This window comes from Pinus tabuliformis, chromosome J (genome assembly GCF_031772625.1).
Source record: "Pinus tabuliformis cultivar Carrire ecotype Pingquan chromosome J, CPIR1, whole genome shotgun sequence".
Taxonomy (NCBI): Eukaryota; Viridiplantae; Streptophyta; class Pinopsida; order Pinales; family Pinaceae; genus Pinus; species Pinus tabuliformis.
This window is the reverse complement of record NC_142295.1, coordinates 118,502,441-118,519,584: the sequence shown is the minus strand read 5'-3', so window position 1 is coordinate 118,519,584 and position 17,144 is coordinate 118,502,441.

Below are 17,144 nucleotides of genomic sequence, written 5' to 3'. Positions count from 1 at the left end.
TCATAACATTTGGTATCAGAGCTTTGGATCTTAGGGTTTCGCTGCTCCAAACAGGTCATCGTGGCATTTTCGCTATAACTTTTTTTCTGTGACGTTTCAGAAGTCGCAAAAAAAACCCATTTGAGAAGAAATCGTGCTGAACCTTAGGTCTGAATTTCAAATCTTTTTGCGCGATATTTGCGGAGATATGATCTGAGGAAGTTGGTCTTTTTGCAGACTCCTGAATTACATTCAAAACAGGTGACCTGGGGAAAATCGTCATAACTTTCTCTCTGGGGATCAGATTGAAGTTTCGTAAGAAGGTACAGAAAGAGGACAGACTGTAGTTTCTTGTGGGTGTTTTTCAGATCCAAAGGTCGAAACAGTGACTCGTGGCACGTCGTACAAGTTCGCTCTACTGAACTAGTCTATAATCAAGTCACTGTGGGAGATTTCGCATAACTCTTCCTTGGAGAATCCAATTTGGGTCAGACTTGTGGCATTGGAAAGAGGACATAGAGGGCTACTACAGGTCACAAATTCAGAACTAGATAATTAGAAAGTACAGAGATACATCAGAGGCAATATCGAGCTCCTACAAAGTGAAAAAAGGTGTGTAGATTTTCTTTAATTTTTGCTTAAGCTTGGTTTGAAAATTTATTTTGAAGGAATTCAAAGGGCATATTAGAGAATTATTATCGGTAACTGATGCCCCGAGGAAAGAAAATGCAAACACCTAGTAAGGAACCTGAAAGCTCTAGCATGACTCATGAAGAAGAAGAAGAAATGCTATATGATATATCAAAATTACAAGAACAAGTGCAACAAGTGTCACTTGCACAAAAAGCAACAGAATCTAAGATGGATGGTTTAAGGAAAGATGTAGAAGCTAAGATGGATGGTTTAAAGAAGGGTGTAGAAGCTAATATGGATTGTTTAAAGAAAGGCGTAGAAGCTAAGATGGATGGCATGGAAGCTAAGGTGAATGGCATGGACGCTAAAATTGATGGCATGGATGATAAGATGGAAGAATTGAAGATAAATATGAATAAGTTGCTACAAGAAATGGTCACTAAGGGTGAAAGGGTACTAAAGGAAACTCATGATGAGAACAAAAGAAATGTTAATCATGATTCCATAGACTCTAATGTTGGATCGAAGACTCACCATATTCCAAAAATCGATATGAGGAAGTTTGATGGCAAGGATCCCGCCACATGGATATTACAGATGGAGCAATTCTTCGATCTCAATAATGTGCAAAACACACAAAAGGTACGTATGGCAACTTTATATTTGGAACCAAATCAGTTTGTATGGTATCAATGGCTTTGTTCTCGTAAACAATTTATCACTTGGGCAATTTTTACGGAAGAATTGATAGCACATTATGAGGATACAAAAAGCAACACTTTTTTTAGCCAATTGATAAGTCTCAAACAAAAGGGTTCAATAATGGAGCACATTGAGGAGTTCCAAAAATTGAACATAAGGGTAAAAGATATTCCAGAGGAGCATAGGATTGATGTGTTCATAGGGTCTTTAAAGGATAATATCCAACATGATGTTCGCCTTTGGGAACCTGATTCATTAGAGAAGGCATTCAGGTTAGCAAGAAAAATGGAAAGCAAAATTATGGCAACCAGGAAGCATACCACTCACAACTATAAAGATGGAAGTGTTGTTGCCCCTAGTCTTCCACAACCTATAAGGTTGACACCACAACAATTGGAAGAAAAAAGAGCAAAAGGGCTTTGTTACAGTTGTGATAGCAAATACACTAAAGGTCATAAGTGTGCTGAGAAGAAATTATTCTACATAGATTGTGAAGAGGAAGAAGAAAAGGAGCAAGAAAGGTCAAAAGAAGAGGATATACTCCAGGAACAAAGCCTAGATGAAGAACAAATAAATCCGACCATATCTTGTAATGCATTGGCGGGAATTACCACTCCTCAAACCATCAAGATAGAAGGACAAATCAAGAAGAAAAAGGTAATAGTGTTGATTGATTCAGGAAGCACCCACAATTTTATTCATTGTAAGGTAGCAAAAGAATTGAATTGCTTCCTATATCCAGCACCAGAGTGTCAAGTGATGATTGCAAATGGAGGAACAATAAATTGCTCTGGAAAGTGCCATAATATCAAGCTATCCATGGGAGAATATGTATTGACTAGCCCAATGCTTTCCATTCCAATGGGAGGTGCTGATGTTGTACTAGGAGTCCAATGGCTACAATCCTTGGGTACAATAGCTTTTAATTTTCAAGAACTTTTCATGAAATTTTCTGTGGAAGGAAAGGAAGTTGAATTAAGGGGTATTGCAGGGAAACCAGGAAAGATAATCAGCTCTAATGGTATGACAAAGCTTCTAAAAAAGGAGCAAAGAGGTGTAATTGCACAATTATGTTCGCTAGATGTTTCCACATTGGAATCATCTATTTCTCCAGATCTCCAAAAAGTCTTGGACAATCATTCCAAGGTATTTGAGACTCCCAAAGGTCTCCCACCTATGCGTGATCATGATCATGCTATTCATCTGATTCCAGGAAGTGTTCCTCCAAACATCAGGCCGTACAGATATCCCTATGTCCAAAAAGAGTGAAATTGAACGTATGGTTGCAGAAATGCTAGAGGCTGGTATAATTCAACCGAGTCAAAGTTCTTTCTCTGCTCCAGTAGTATTGGTGCACAAGAAGGATGGATCATGGCGCATGTGTCCGGATTATAGGGAGCTCAACAAGCTCACTATTAAAGATAAGTTTCCCATTCCTGTCATTGATGAATTACTGGATGAATTGCATGGATCAATTTACTTCACCAAGTTGGATCTTCGTTCGGGATATCATCAAATCAGAATGAAGATTGAAGACATTCCGAAAACAACATTTAGAACTCATGAGGGTCATTATGAATTTTTGGTCATGCCTTTTGGCCTTACCAATGCACCTTCAACATTTCAAGGTTTGATGAATTCAATTTTCAAACCATTCCTTAGAAAATTTGTGTTAGTATTTTTTGATGATATACTAATCTACAGCAAGTCTTGGAAGGATCATGTTGAACATGTTGACAGGGTGCTACAACTATTGGAGGAGAAACAATTATATGCAAAAAGATCCAAATGTTTCTTTGGAGTCCAGGAGGTGGAATATTTGGGTCATATTGTATCTCATGAAGGAGTTAAGGTAGACCCTAGCAAAATTAAAGCCATTAAGGAATGGAAAATCCCCACATCCATAAAGCATCTGCGAGGATTTCTTGGGTTGACAGGGTATTATCGCAAGTTTGTTAAGAATTATGGGAGAATAGCAGCACCTCTAACAACATTATTGAAGAAAGATGCATTTTCATGGACTCCAGAAGCAACAAAGGCCTTTGAACATCTTAAAGAGGCAATGTGCCAAGCACCGGTCTTAGCTACACCGGACTTCACAAAAACCTTTATTGTGGAATGTGATGCTTCAGGAAATGGAATTGGTGCTGTTTTAATGCAAGATGAAAGACCCATTGCTTTTGAAAGTCGTCCAATCAAGGGAAAGTTTTTAACAAAGCTATTTATGAGAAGGAAATGTTGGCAATACTCCATGCACTTAAGAAATGGCGACCCTACCTAATGGGAAGACACTTCAAGGTAAAAACGGATCATGATAGCCTTAAATACTTTTTAGAACAAAGATTATCCTCTGAAGAGCAACAAAAGTGGGTCACAAAGATGTTGGGTTATGACTTTGAAATCATCTACAAAAAAGGGAAGCAAAATGTGGTGGCAGATGCACTCTCAAGAAAGGATGAGGATGTGGAAGCATTGTTGTGCGCCATTTCTATTATCCAACCAGATTGGATAAACGAAGCAAGGGAGGAATGGAAGAATGACGAAGAAGTGTGGGCACTTATTCGAAAGTTACAACAAGATTCCAGTATGTCTGATACATTTAGCTGGCAAAATGATTCGTTATGGTACAAAGATCGCTTATACCTCTGTAAGAATTCCCAGCTAAAACAAAAGATTCTTATGGAATTGCACACTTCTCCCTTAGGAGGGCACTCAGGATTTTTAAAAACTTACCACAGGGTTAAGAAGGAATTTTTTTGGGATGGCCTTAAATCAGATATTCAAAAGTTTGTGGCGGAATGTTTGGTTTGCCAACAAAATAAAGTTGAAACAATTAAGACACCGGGTCTATTACAACCTTTATCCATTCCAAGCCAACGTTGGGAGGAGGTTTCAATGGATTTTATCACAGGTTTACCCAAGTCTGAGGGAAAGAGTGTCATCATGGTGGTAGTTGACAGACTTACCAAGTATGCACACTTTTGTGCATTATCACATCCATTTAAAGCCAGTACAGTTTCTACTGCATTTATGGAAACAATTCAAAAGCTACATGGAAACCCAAAGATTATTGTAAGTGACAGAGATCCCATTTTCACTGGAAATTTTTGGACAGAATTATTTTCTTGTCTTGGTACTCAGTTAGCTCATAGCTCATCTTATCATCCTCAATCTGATGGGAAAACTGAGATAGTAAACAAATGTTTGGAAGGATATCTTCGTTGCTTTGTATCTGATAAACAGACACAATGGGTCAAATGGTTGCCTCTGGCTGAATGGTGGTATAACACTTCCTTCCATACAGCAACAAAAATGACCCCATTTATGGCACTTTATGGGTATCAACCACCATCCATCACATCATATTTAAGAGAAAATTCTAAGGTTCAGGCAGTGGAACATCACATCGAACATCAACAACAAGTCCTCCAACTCTTAAAGGATAACCTCGTGTTGGCACAGAATAGAATGAAACAACAGGCAGATCAACATCGCAGTGAAAGAAGTTTTGATGTAGGTGATTGGGTATTCCTACGGCTACAACCATATAAGAAAATGTCCCTCAAGCAAGCTAAGAAGGATAATAAATTATCACCAAAGTATTATGGTCCGTACAAGGTGTTGCAAAAGATTGGTACTATGGCATACAAATTGGAGCTTCCTGCAGCTTCTCGATTGCACCCAGTTTTCCATGTTTCATGTTTAAAGAAGGTTATAGGCGACAAGCTCCCAGTTCAAACAATATTGCCAGAACTTGACGAGGAAGGAAAAATTATATTGGAACCGGAAGCAGTCACAGAAACAAGAACTCGACAGCTACGAAATCGATCAATTTCAGAGTATCTTATCAAGTGGAAGAACTTATCCGCTGAAGATTCCACATGGGAGGATGAGAATTTTATGCAGAAGTATCCAGAACTACTCAAGCGTTGAGGACAACACTTTTTTGAAGGAGAGGGGCATGTTGGGTCCCTATAATACTAGTGATTACCCCATTACTATTGTAGTTATACCCCTTATTAATATTGTTGTGCCCCTATTGCCCCCATATTGTTATTACTGTGCCCCATAGAATCCCTCTATTGTTATTTTTGTGGCTTTATATTATTATTGTTAGGTCGGCTGGATTATATTGTGACTCCTTAGACTCCTATATATAGAAAGGAGGTTTTGTCATTTGTATCATCCAAGAATTGTTCATTTATGTAATGTAAAGGAGGTTGCCCCCTCGAAGAGGCTGAATTCTAAGGCGTTGATCTATCTTTTCTATCTTTTCTTGAGCTGGTTTCATAACATTATGGGTCCATACCAAAAGATATCATCACCAAAGAAAGCAAACCCATCACATGTTCTTAACATAGACATTCTGATTATTAACTGGACTTCTAAACCATCAAATTATCGTAAGAGATACTACAAACTAACACGAAAAATTCATATAGATCTGCAAACAGAGGTTAAAATTAACTCTAAATCACCGATTTTCATTCATATTAGCAGAAGATGAATGGTATCTAATATTACATGTGTTGAGAAAACATGGTCATTAGCCTTGATCTAGGAGGATCTTGTCAGATCAGTTGCACAGGTTCATCGTCAGTGTTCAGTGTCATCGTCAGCATTTAGTTCGGTGTCATTCAGTTTCGACAATGTTGATTATGGTTCAGGTTGTTCAGGTGATGTTAATGGTTTTCATGGTGATGGTTTTGTACCTGGCTGTTGACATGTGGTTGTCATTAGTTTCGACAAGATTTGGTCGTCAACATGTGTTTGTCGTTTGCCTCGCAGGATTTGGGTCTTGTTGTCCACTCGCAGGTTGATCATCGACATGGGTGTGTCATCTGTTGCATGGGTTCGATATGGTTTGTCATCATGTGATGTCATCGCAAAAGTAGCTTTGTGACGAAGATGTGTATTTGGGTGAATGTCACTTTGTGACAAATGATTGTAAATAGGTTTTGATAAACCTATGTATTAAAGTCCTAAACCCTATCAAAATATTTGTTACATTACAAATTATGTATGACTACATTGCAAACCATGTATTCAAAGCTAACCTAAATCCTAACCATATTTCAATTCAAAACTATGACATAAAACCTAACCTAAAACTATGTTCTAAACCTTCAGACCATTACAAAACAATGCAAAACATGTAAATACAATACAAACATTATAAAACAAACTATCATTCCCCTAACCTCCATCCCTAACCACAGTGGGACCACAGCTCATGTGAGCGGAGTCAGCCGGCGAAGTAAGAAGTTAACCGCCAGGTCAACCTAGACCGTGGGCTTTCACTGTGCGAAGAGTTAACATAGATTGCGGGCATGTGAATGCCTAACAGTTAGGGTGGCGGATATTTGTTGGAGTTAACCCAGCTTGGAAACCATGTGGGGGATGTTAACAATGTGAATAGAGGCAGGTAAGCCATCAGGGCTTCGAAACCGCAGGGTTACTGCCAGTGGCTACCAGAACTGTCAGACAGTTGTTAGCATGTGAACACACAGTAAATACAAACTGGAACTGCCGGAGCATTGATAGCGTAACCACTGGAGATTAACAACTAGGTGGCAGCCTATAGTTATACTGCAACAGGTCACACATAACCGTCGGCCTCCTTCGCCTAGTCAACCTAACCGTCAATAGTTAAAGAGTTATTATAAAGTTATTTATGGGTTTCGTTAGAGTTTTGGTTACAAAACTAATGCGAGGACCATGGCAACCTATCCTAAGAAGCCAAGAGGTGAATGAACTGAGGCCCAAGAACCATAAATTAGACAAATTCTTTCCTAAACTCATTGAAGGAAGTTCAAGTGCACCTGGTGGTTGTTAAAAGATAGTTTTTGCTCATTGAAGAGGGAGAGAGTGATTTTGGTTTTTCTATGTAGATTCTGGAGGTTAGAGGCTATTTTTGTTTTCAGTGTAACAGGAGCATCCAGAGTCGAAATGAGGAACCGTGATAGGCGTTGGAAATCTAGTTCAGAGAGCTATCCTTCGACAGTGACCAAAAGTTCCTATGTTCACAATAATTTTGGTCAAAACTCTATGTAATAGACCTCTTCTGTTTCAATCCTAATAAAGTGGTCGCCCATCTTGAAAGCGGACCTATAGACATAGTCCATTAGGGACGAACTCTGTAATCAACCTTGTTGTCTGGTATCACTATTTATTTTCTATTTTCATTACTTTTTTGCATCTTAATTATATTTTATCAACAACGATAAAGTCTTTCTTCTCAAGCAGTTCTCTCGATTTCCGCACTTTTAGTTAACAATAAAATTGTTAATGGCTCATCAATTCTACATTAGTTTTAACATATGATCATTTCAGATCATATAATTTGGTATTAGAGTAGGTTTCATTTGTAGAATTTTCCTTTGAATATTAACCAGGTCAAAGTCACAACGTGGAGAAGGAATCCTTGAGTAGATTGATCTAGAGATTGGGAAGCGATGAGTCATTCATAAGTCAACCATCACAGGATCTGATGTAGGTGAAAACACTGAAACTAAGATGAGTGCTGAACAGTTTCAGCAAGCATTATTGACTATGTAGCAGATGTTGAGATAACTGTACAAAGACAAGAAGGAGAGAGATGCAACTTTTTCTTCAAAGACATCGAAGAAGCACAAAGGTAAAGGCAAGGTTAATAAACCACCTTCACCTCCATCATCTCCATCATCCCCTTCTTCTTCTTCTTCTTCTTCCAGTGCAGAATCTGAAACAGAAAAAGAAACCTAAGAAAACATCTATTTTAAAACTTGATGTAAAATTTGAGTTACCTATTTATGATGGCGAAATGAATCCTGAAAATCTAGATAAATTGATTAAGCAATTAGAAGTGTATTGTCATATTCAGAACATTTTTTATGATAAAATTAAAATTCAGCTTGCTACACCTGGAATGGGGAGAACAAATTTAATCTGGTGGGAAGGTAAAACTTAGATAGATGTAAAGTGGAAAAGAAAAGTCATCTTTTCATGGTCTAAGTTTTCAAAATCTCTTAGGAAACAATTCTATCCTTTAGGATACATGCAGCAAGATGTTATTGATTGGTAGCATTTGAGGCAAGGTAAAGAGCATTGGCACTTGGTATTTCATTGGATACACGTGAAACTTTATTAAAATACATCAGCAATTTAAATTCATATTTTCAGCATACATTATTGATGTTTAATCCTGATGATTTTGATGAAGTTTGTGTTCAAACCATACATATTGAATCAAGTGGCATGTTGAAAGTGCAACAAGATGATGGAGCTTAGTGGAAAGGAGTCGCCTTCACTAAGTGGGCCCGCAGGCTATTTTTGGCGCAAATTCTATTTTTAGACATATGGATCATGGTCTATGAGTTGTAGGATGCTATTTGTGGATGATTGGTCATGTTGGTAAAAAATAGACAGACTTCTATTTTTAGACTGCCAGGCTAAAAATAGAACAGTCGAATATTATTAGCTCTTAATAATATTTGGACTATAAACATTATCTTATCCTCTTGGAGCACTTCAGTTCGAGCTACAGATGTGGCACATGTAGCTGTTAGAAGGAAATATGCTTTTCTTATGGGTCAGTTGAGCTATTGCATGATGGACTTCAATTAGAACTCAAGTTATTGAGTTTGGTGGAGTTGATTGAGGAGTTGATGGAGTTGTGTTCAGTTTGACTTGGTTGAACTAGTTGTATTTAGTTTAACTGCAGAATACACTAGCGATGAGTGATGTGAATTAATTGTTAAATTAATTCACTAATTATTAACTCATAAAGAAACTAAACAATACATCAATTAACTCAGTGCATGGACAGTTCAGTGGAGACAAGTGTTAGAGGTGAGTGAAAGGGCAAGTCAGACGTCAGTTGTGACTATAGTTGTGCATGAGATTTGCACAATCAATGGATTGAGTAATGCCAATGAGGATTGCATGGTTCAGCCAAGGAAATATGAGTTTGCTTCAGCCATTCATCATTATTCTCTTGCAGGATTGCGCAGTGGAGGCAGGCAAACAGTGGAGGAGATTTGAGGCATCAAATTTGAGCTAGCTTGTGTGTAACAGGTGGAGATAGTATTGAGTACTTGTGAGGAGTGTTGTACTATGTATTGTTACATGTTCTCAATCAATATAATATATAGATAGTGTGGGGTTTTCAGCTATATGCTTTCCCCAGGTTACATACTATGTTAATGGGTGCATGCGATTGATGTTTCATTGATTTTAATGCTGCTAAATTGATGATCAACCTAGAGGAGGTTATGTATTATGCTTTTATTCCGCAATAGTGTATAATCGGGATAATCTCTGTGAATAAGTGTCATATTATTCAAAATTTCTACATGGCATCAGAGCTGTTGATCATCAGATCTATTATTCAGAAAGTGTTTACATTTTATTTCTTCAGGCAGAGTCTATAATCGGGCCAGGTAACCTCTGGATTCATCCTTCCTTTGGAAGGTGAGATATCTGGTAAAATCCCATACAGTCAATCTCTATACGAGAAATAATTTGTTCTCACAAATTTTGGATCAGAGGCAGTTGAGTTGTTGAGCTGGTGGAATTCGAATTTGCAGCAGTGTTTTCTTGGTGTCAACATTGCAATGTCTTTCAACGGATTGCGATTGGAGTATGCTCTTGAGGGCAGCTCGAACTATATTGCATGGAAGGAAAGGATGGAGGCGGTGTTAGATGATAATGGGCTGAAGGAGTTCATAGAGGCTGAGGTCCCAAAGCCTACTAATGTTGCTGAAGCTGAGATTTGGCAAAAGAATACAACAAAGTGTCGAAGGATTCTATTGGAGGGCGTGAAGGATGACATTGTATCCAGCCTGCATGGAAAGGCTTCTCCATACTTGATGTGGAAAGTGTTGACAGATTTATTCCAAAGAAAGAGCGACTAGAGGAAGTTGGCGCTCAAGGATAAACTCATAAACATTAAGTGTGAGAATGGAGACAGTATGCCCAAGTATCTCACGAAGTTCACCCAATGTGAGGATGAGCTGGGAAGTGTGGGGGTCACTGTCGATGATGAGGACTTGGTGAGCTTGGCTCTCCTTGGTCTTCCGAAGATTTGGCATTCCTATTAGGACTCTGTCAATGGTCGGGAGAAATTGCCAGGATGGGAGAGACTTTGGTCAGATCTTGTGCAAGAGGAGATCAGGCAGAATACCAGGGACAGATCTTCATCAAAGGCATCTGATGAGGAAAATTGCTCTTTGGCTGCCAATGCAAAGAAGGGGAAGGAGAAGGGTTCTCTTTCTGAATCCAGTTCTGCCAATGATGGGAAGAAGGTTGACAAATTGAAAGTGCGATGCTTTCGTTGTCATGAGGTGGGCCATTATGCTTCAAATTGTCCACGGAGGAAATCCAAGAAGGGATCCGAGGAAGGATCTAAAGGTTAGGCACTTGCTTCACAGTTTGAGTTGGATTTCACACTCTTTGCATGCATGGTTTCATCCATGGTGGGAAGTGGTTGGTTTCTTGACAGTGGAGCTTCTTTACACATGACCGGTGACAAGAGTTTGTTTAGTACTTTGGAGGAGAATGATCTCCAGATACTCATAGCGGTGGGTAATGATGAGAAGTATAGTATCTCAGGTGTAGGCACGGTTATTTTTCAGAGGGAGCATGGAGCTCACCTTACCCTGACCGATGTCAAGTATGTACCAGGACTGAAGATAAACTTGGTGTCGATCACGGTGCTGGAAGACAGAGGCTATGATGTAGTATTCAGTAAGGGAAAGGTTTTCCTTAGACACATCATCACTAGACAGGTGAAGCAGATGGTTCACGGGTCAAGAACCTGTATGCTCTTGAGGTTCAAGATGCATGCAAAGCCTTGAGTAGCGAGGCAACTGATGGAGACTTGGTGGTTGAGAGGGAGCGTATATTACCTCTCAACATGCAGAGCCAGAAGAAGTCTCAGATGATTGTGGAGGAGCCATGATTGGTGCAGCAGCTTCAGGAGGTTGTGGAGTAGCCACAACAAGGGAAGTTGAGAGGAGATCAAGTAGAGACATCTACTCATGCAGAGACCTCCAGTAGGGGGAAACTTCGAGCCAAGTGGGCTGAGGGATCGCATGCAGCCATACCTTGAGGTAGGAGGTGGGGTGATGTGGATTCATTGTCGCAAGGAGGAGGGGCAGGATCCTTGAGGTACCCAACCTCTTGGTTGAGACCTTGCTACAGGAGCCCCAATGTGGAGTAGCAGGAACTAACTAATTGGGTAGAGACAAATGCGGATGGAGCGGTAGAGAGAGCGACAGTGTAGGGAATCCAAAGACAACGCATAGCTAGCAGGCTACAGCAATGCGAGAGGTACAAGTGTTTTGCATAGTGCTAGGTGGAATAGAGAGGTGTGCAATGGTGCGAGATGCATGGAGATGTTGCAGTAGTGCAGATGTCAGAGAGGGAGCACTTGTCAGCAGCAGGTAGAGCTTCAGCATCAGAGTATGTTCCTAGCCCAACAGAGTGGTCAATTGGGAGTGATATGTTCCAAGTGTTGTTGGAGCAAGTGGACCGGGCAAATGTGTTGCATGCAGAACATTCCAGAGTTGCAGGATAGGGTTTGCAGATCATCCATATCTTGTTGAGAGGGAGTGTTGAAAATGCAACAAGATGATGGAGCTTAGTGGAAAGGAGTCGCCTTCACTAAGTGGGCCCATAGGCTATTTTTGGCACAAAGTCTATTTTTAGACTATGTCTATTTTTAGACATATGGATCATGGTCTATGAGTTGTAGGATTCTATTTTTGGATGATTGGTCATGTTGGTAAAAAATATATGGACTTCTATTTTTAGACTGCCAGGCTAAAAATAGAACAGTCGAATATTATTAGCTCTTAATAATATTTGGACTATAAACATTATCTTATCCTCTTGGAGCACCTCAGTTCGAGCTACAGATGTGGCACATGCAGCTGTCAGAAGGAAATATGCTTTTCTTATGGGTCAGTTGAGCTATTGCATGATGGACTTCAGTTAGAACTCATGTAATTGAGTTTGGTGGAGTTGATTGAGGAGTTGATGGAGTTATGTTCAATTTGACTTGGTTGAACTAGTTGTATTTAGTTTAACTGCAGAATACACTAGTGATGAGTGATTTGAATTAATTGTTAAATTAATTCACTAATTATTAACTCATAAAGGAACTAAAGAATACATCAGTTAACTCAGTGCATGGACAGTTCAATGGAGACAACTGTTAGAGGTGAGTGAAAGGGCAAGTCAGCTGTCAGTTGTGACTATAGTTGTGCATGAGATTTGCAAAATCAATGGATTGAGTAATGCCAATGAGGATTGCATGGTTCAGCCAAGGGAATACGAGTTTACTTCAGCCATTCATCATTATTCTCTTGCAGGATTGCGCAGTGGAGGCAGGCAAACAGTGGAGGAGATTTGAGGCATCATATTTGAGCTAGTTTGTGTGTAACAAGTGGAGATAGTACTGAGTACTTGTGAGGAGTATTGTACTATGTATTGTTACATGTTCTCAATCAATATAATATACAGATAGTGTGGGGTTTTCAGCTGTATGCTTTCCCCGGGTTACATACTTGTTATAGACATTTTTGTGCCTTACAGCTTTGAGCATGAAATGTCCATAATCTAAGGGATCCAAAGTCCCTAAACATGTTGTTCCTACCCATAGAGGAACAAGGCTAACAAACCACAGCAATTCACAGAATTTCTCCACCAGAAACTGCTCAAAAACAAGTCAATTCAGAGGCTCCACTAGCTGTCTGCGCTGAAATGCAAAGTCTGCACTGGCTACCTGCACTGCAACGCAGGTAGAAGCACTACCAGGGTGCACTGAGCAGGAATTGACAAATGGCAAGTTCATTCAACAAGGTGTCAAGACCCTGGAAGCTTCCAGAATCTTCCTCAATGACACTTGCCTCAGTGAATTCGACTAGTGATGAGTAAGAGGTCCTCAATCTCCAAGTGGAAGCAAGAACTGACAGAGGGAGAGGACACTTGTCAGATCTCAAGCTGACTCATCCTCTCTCCAAACATCTATATATGGATCTCTCCTCCATGAGATCTAGGGGCTGGAATTTTGTTATTGCAAAGAATTGCTGTTGGTTTGAGGTTGGAATCATTGGGTGCTTAATGCTTTGAGGGAAGGTGAAGATAGGAATTTCATTTGCTGGGAAGGAGATGCTGGATTGGAGCCCTCTGGGTTGTATCTCTTCCTGAACCTTGTTATTCATCAATAAAGCTATCTTGGTTTCTCCTATATACTGATGTATCTCTGATGTATGATTGCATTAGTATTTTTAGTTTATTTCTAATCCTGAACTAGTTATGAATATGAATCTATGTCTTTGTGTAGTGTTCTCTTCTTGTGATCTTGCAGAAACCTGTTGAAGCTGGGCGAGCGAGAAGGCAAGTAGCTGGGAACTCCCAAAGAGAAGAGAAACCGGACCGAGGGACAAACGGAAGACACCGGTTAGTCCATCTATTTCTCTTCATTCTTAATTCATAAAGGAAGAATACTAGAATAGATGTTTCTGTTTGTTGCTAAGGCACTGTCACACCTTAGGTGGATAGGATCGTCCTGCATAGGCATTTTTCCCCACAACAAATTGGCGACTCCACTGGGGAGATCTGTTTAGTCATTTTATTTGTGTTTCCATCATTGTTTGTTTCATAGACTCAACAGCAACAATCGAACTGCATCTGCTATTCTCAGATGCAAAGTAGATAGCTGCTCCTTTGATCCAATCACTGGATTTGTCCATGATCTGAAAAATGGACTCACAAATGATTTGATGATCCTTTGTGATAGATCTTAGCCCTTCCTCAAAGCATCCCTTTGATTGTACCTTGCTTGTTGCTTTTATTTGGCCTGAAACCGTAGATTAATCAGCAAACTGTGACCCAGAACCCAGTGAGAAACTCGCGTTTCTCCTTCAGCGTAGACCCTGTGAAGAGGTTCTGCATTTCAACACAGGTCCTGTGAAGGCTACCTGCGTTGAATGTCAAAACCCCTCTGTTGAGGGTGCGTTGATCCAGTTAGGCCTTGTGCAGCTGGGGTTCTCTGCTGTTTTGCCCTGTTTTGATCTCTGTTTTTTTTTTGCAGCCTGTAACCAGCATAGGTACCTATCTGATAACTCATTTTCTCTGCTTAAATTCTGCCTCCTTTTGTACAAAAATACTGTGAGTGTTTTTATGTGTTTGTGGCGTCATTTACAGTTTTCCTTTGCAAGAGTGAAATAATCATCCTGTAGCCCTTGATTCAGATCTGTTGATTGTGATCTTAGGAGAGAGTTCATTGGTTGTTTACAGTTGATTATACATTTACTTTTGCTTTTGGTTTGAGTTTGTCTCTTTTAAGTGTCGAAACAAGTGTTCATTTCGAAAGTCGTAAAGTGTTGTAATCTCTTCTACCCTTTCTAATTTTGAAAAAGTAAACTTGTTTGTATTTGTCATTTAAAATCAAATTCAAAGTTGTGCAAAAAGCTTTCTTTTTAGGCATAAATATTAAGAGAGCCGAAAACAAACACCTGCATTGTGCATTTGCATCTTGATAGTTTGCATGCTTGATTTAGGAAAAGTGCATTAGAGTGTGCTGATTGCTCTTTGAGAAAAGATGGTGATTTGCATTATTATGCTGGGGGCATGCAAACTTACCACGAGCAGTGTTACTGCAGGGTTCAAGCTCATTAAAAAATAAACCCGCATCGAGCAAATACGAGCAGTGTTACTGCAGGGTTCAAGCTCGTTAAAAAATAAACCCGCATCGAGCAGTTTTAGCACACAGTTCATGCTCGTTAAAAAATAAACGCAAGATCCGAGCAGTTTTAGCGCATAGTTCATGCTCGTTAAAAAATAAACATAAGATCGAGCAAATGTTTCCACCCGCATTTAAGCTCGTTAAAAAATGAACTATCCCAGTAAATAACCACAGTGAATGTAATATCATCAGCCATTAAAGCCTTGGTCGTGTTTGCACCGTCACCTCCACTTTTCCATTGGCCGATCATTCACCTCCATTTGATTGTTTACCCATTTTGAGGAACAACTGCGAAGAGTGATTTCAGTAGCCATCCTTGTGACACTGCCGTGATTGGAAAATTCCAAGCCTTACCTGGAATCAGCTGCTAACCCGTTTCATCACTCGTTCCTCAAAAGACGAGTCTTCTTTAAGCTCTTTTCATCTGACTCGTAAAATATGAAAAGATTGCCGAGTTTTGGCCTTCCAGCTCGTTAAAGCGACCAGAAGTGCTATCCCTCCTCTAGATTTTAATCTTTTTGGACCTGAGGGATTATTGCACAAAAAGATCGAGCGCTTGTTTTGTTCGGCTCGTTAAAACTATCGAAAACTCATCCCTTCTGTATTGTTTTATACTTTTTCGGACTTAAGGGATTAGATGACGAAAAACGACTTTTCGGAGTTGACTTTACGTACCTTTTCAGACTCTCTAAAAATGAAAAGGACCGAGTTATCCTTGTCGTTAGACTCGTTAAATGCATTAAATAGCGACAAACTTGTCTTTAGACGAGAACGAGTTTCACTATCGTTAGGCCCGTTAAAACATAGCGATGGGCTTGCCCGAAGGGCAAGTTATAGAACAAGCATATGTTATCCTCCTCAAGCTTGAAAAAAATAAAGAGGTACTGGTCAGCAATGGCTCGGGAAAAATTGGGAGAAATCCAAGAAAACTTTGATGGTAGCAAGTCGCTCTTGAACATGACACTTTTCCTCCGTACCACAATCGGGTTGGGTTGTTTCATTCACCGGTCACATCACCATGGTCTCACCATACCATCCATATTTGGGGTAATGCTACCGATCCATCGCATAAGTGTCGCCATATGTTCAAGAGAAGTCATTCAGAGAAGTCAACCGTGTCCCATCCACTGCCATACATTATCCTTCATCCTTTCATGACCGCCACCCTGAATCATATGTCATCAGATCGTTTTCACCTCCATCAAAATCATTAGCTCCGTTCCGTGTCACTGATGTGGGATACATTAAGGCCCTCCTTTGACGGATCGCTTCTTGTCGACATCAGCTCATTATCCAAGAAGTTGATCTAGGAACAACCCCTTCAGTACTTTGAAGCTTGCATGCCTCAATGGCAAGTTTCTCACTTCCAGCGACAGGTATACATCAATGACCTTCGACCGAAAGATTTCACGTGGTGTTCGACGCCAAGTCCTTTATTCACACCACGTGAATTGTACTGCAGTACCTTGAGGGTCATTATCATTATCGGTGATTCCTCTCGCGCTTGTTAACGGTTTACCTCATTGACCAGTAATCAAGCGATGTCTTTCCATGTTCGACTTCAGAACATTTCTCACATGGATCGACTTGTACTTAGAGTGAAGATCGAACGAGTTTGAAGACCCCGGATCTAGTTTCAACCATCCGGGCTGCGATATATATTCAGGAAAGATAAAGACATTGACATGTACATCATTGCAGTGGATAATCATCCTACCCAAAGGATGATAATTTCATCAAAATTATCGATCTACCATCAGACGATTGTCTGTTCTATGTACAGAAAAATGAATTTATAAAGCTGAGCATGGGAATGCCCGCCTCAGCTAGATCATGAAAGCAGTATGAAAAATAATGTATTGTATTGTATCTTATTACAGGTCTCCTCCCAGCAATGAATGAACTTCGGATCCTCCTGATAAAGCATTTCACCCGATAAACGGCCTCATACTTTAGGGGGCAACTGTTATAGACATTTTTGTGCCTTACAGCTTTGAGCATGAAATGTCCATAATCTAAGGGATCCAAAGTCCCTAAACATGTTGTTCCTACCCCTAGAGGAACAAGGCTAACAAACCACAGCAATTCACAGAATTTC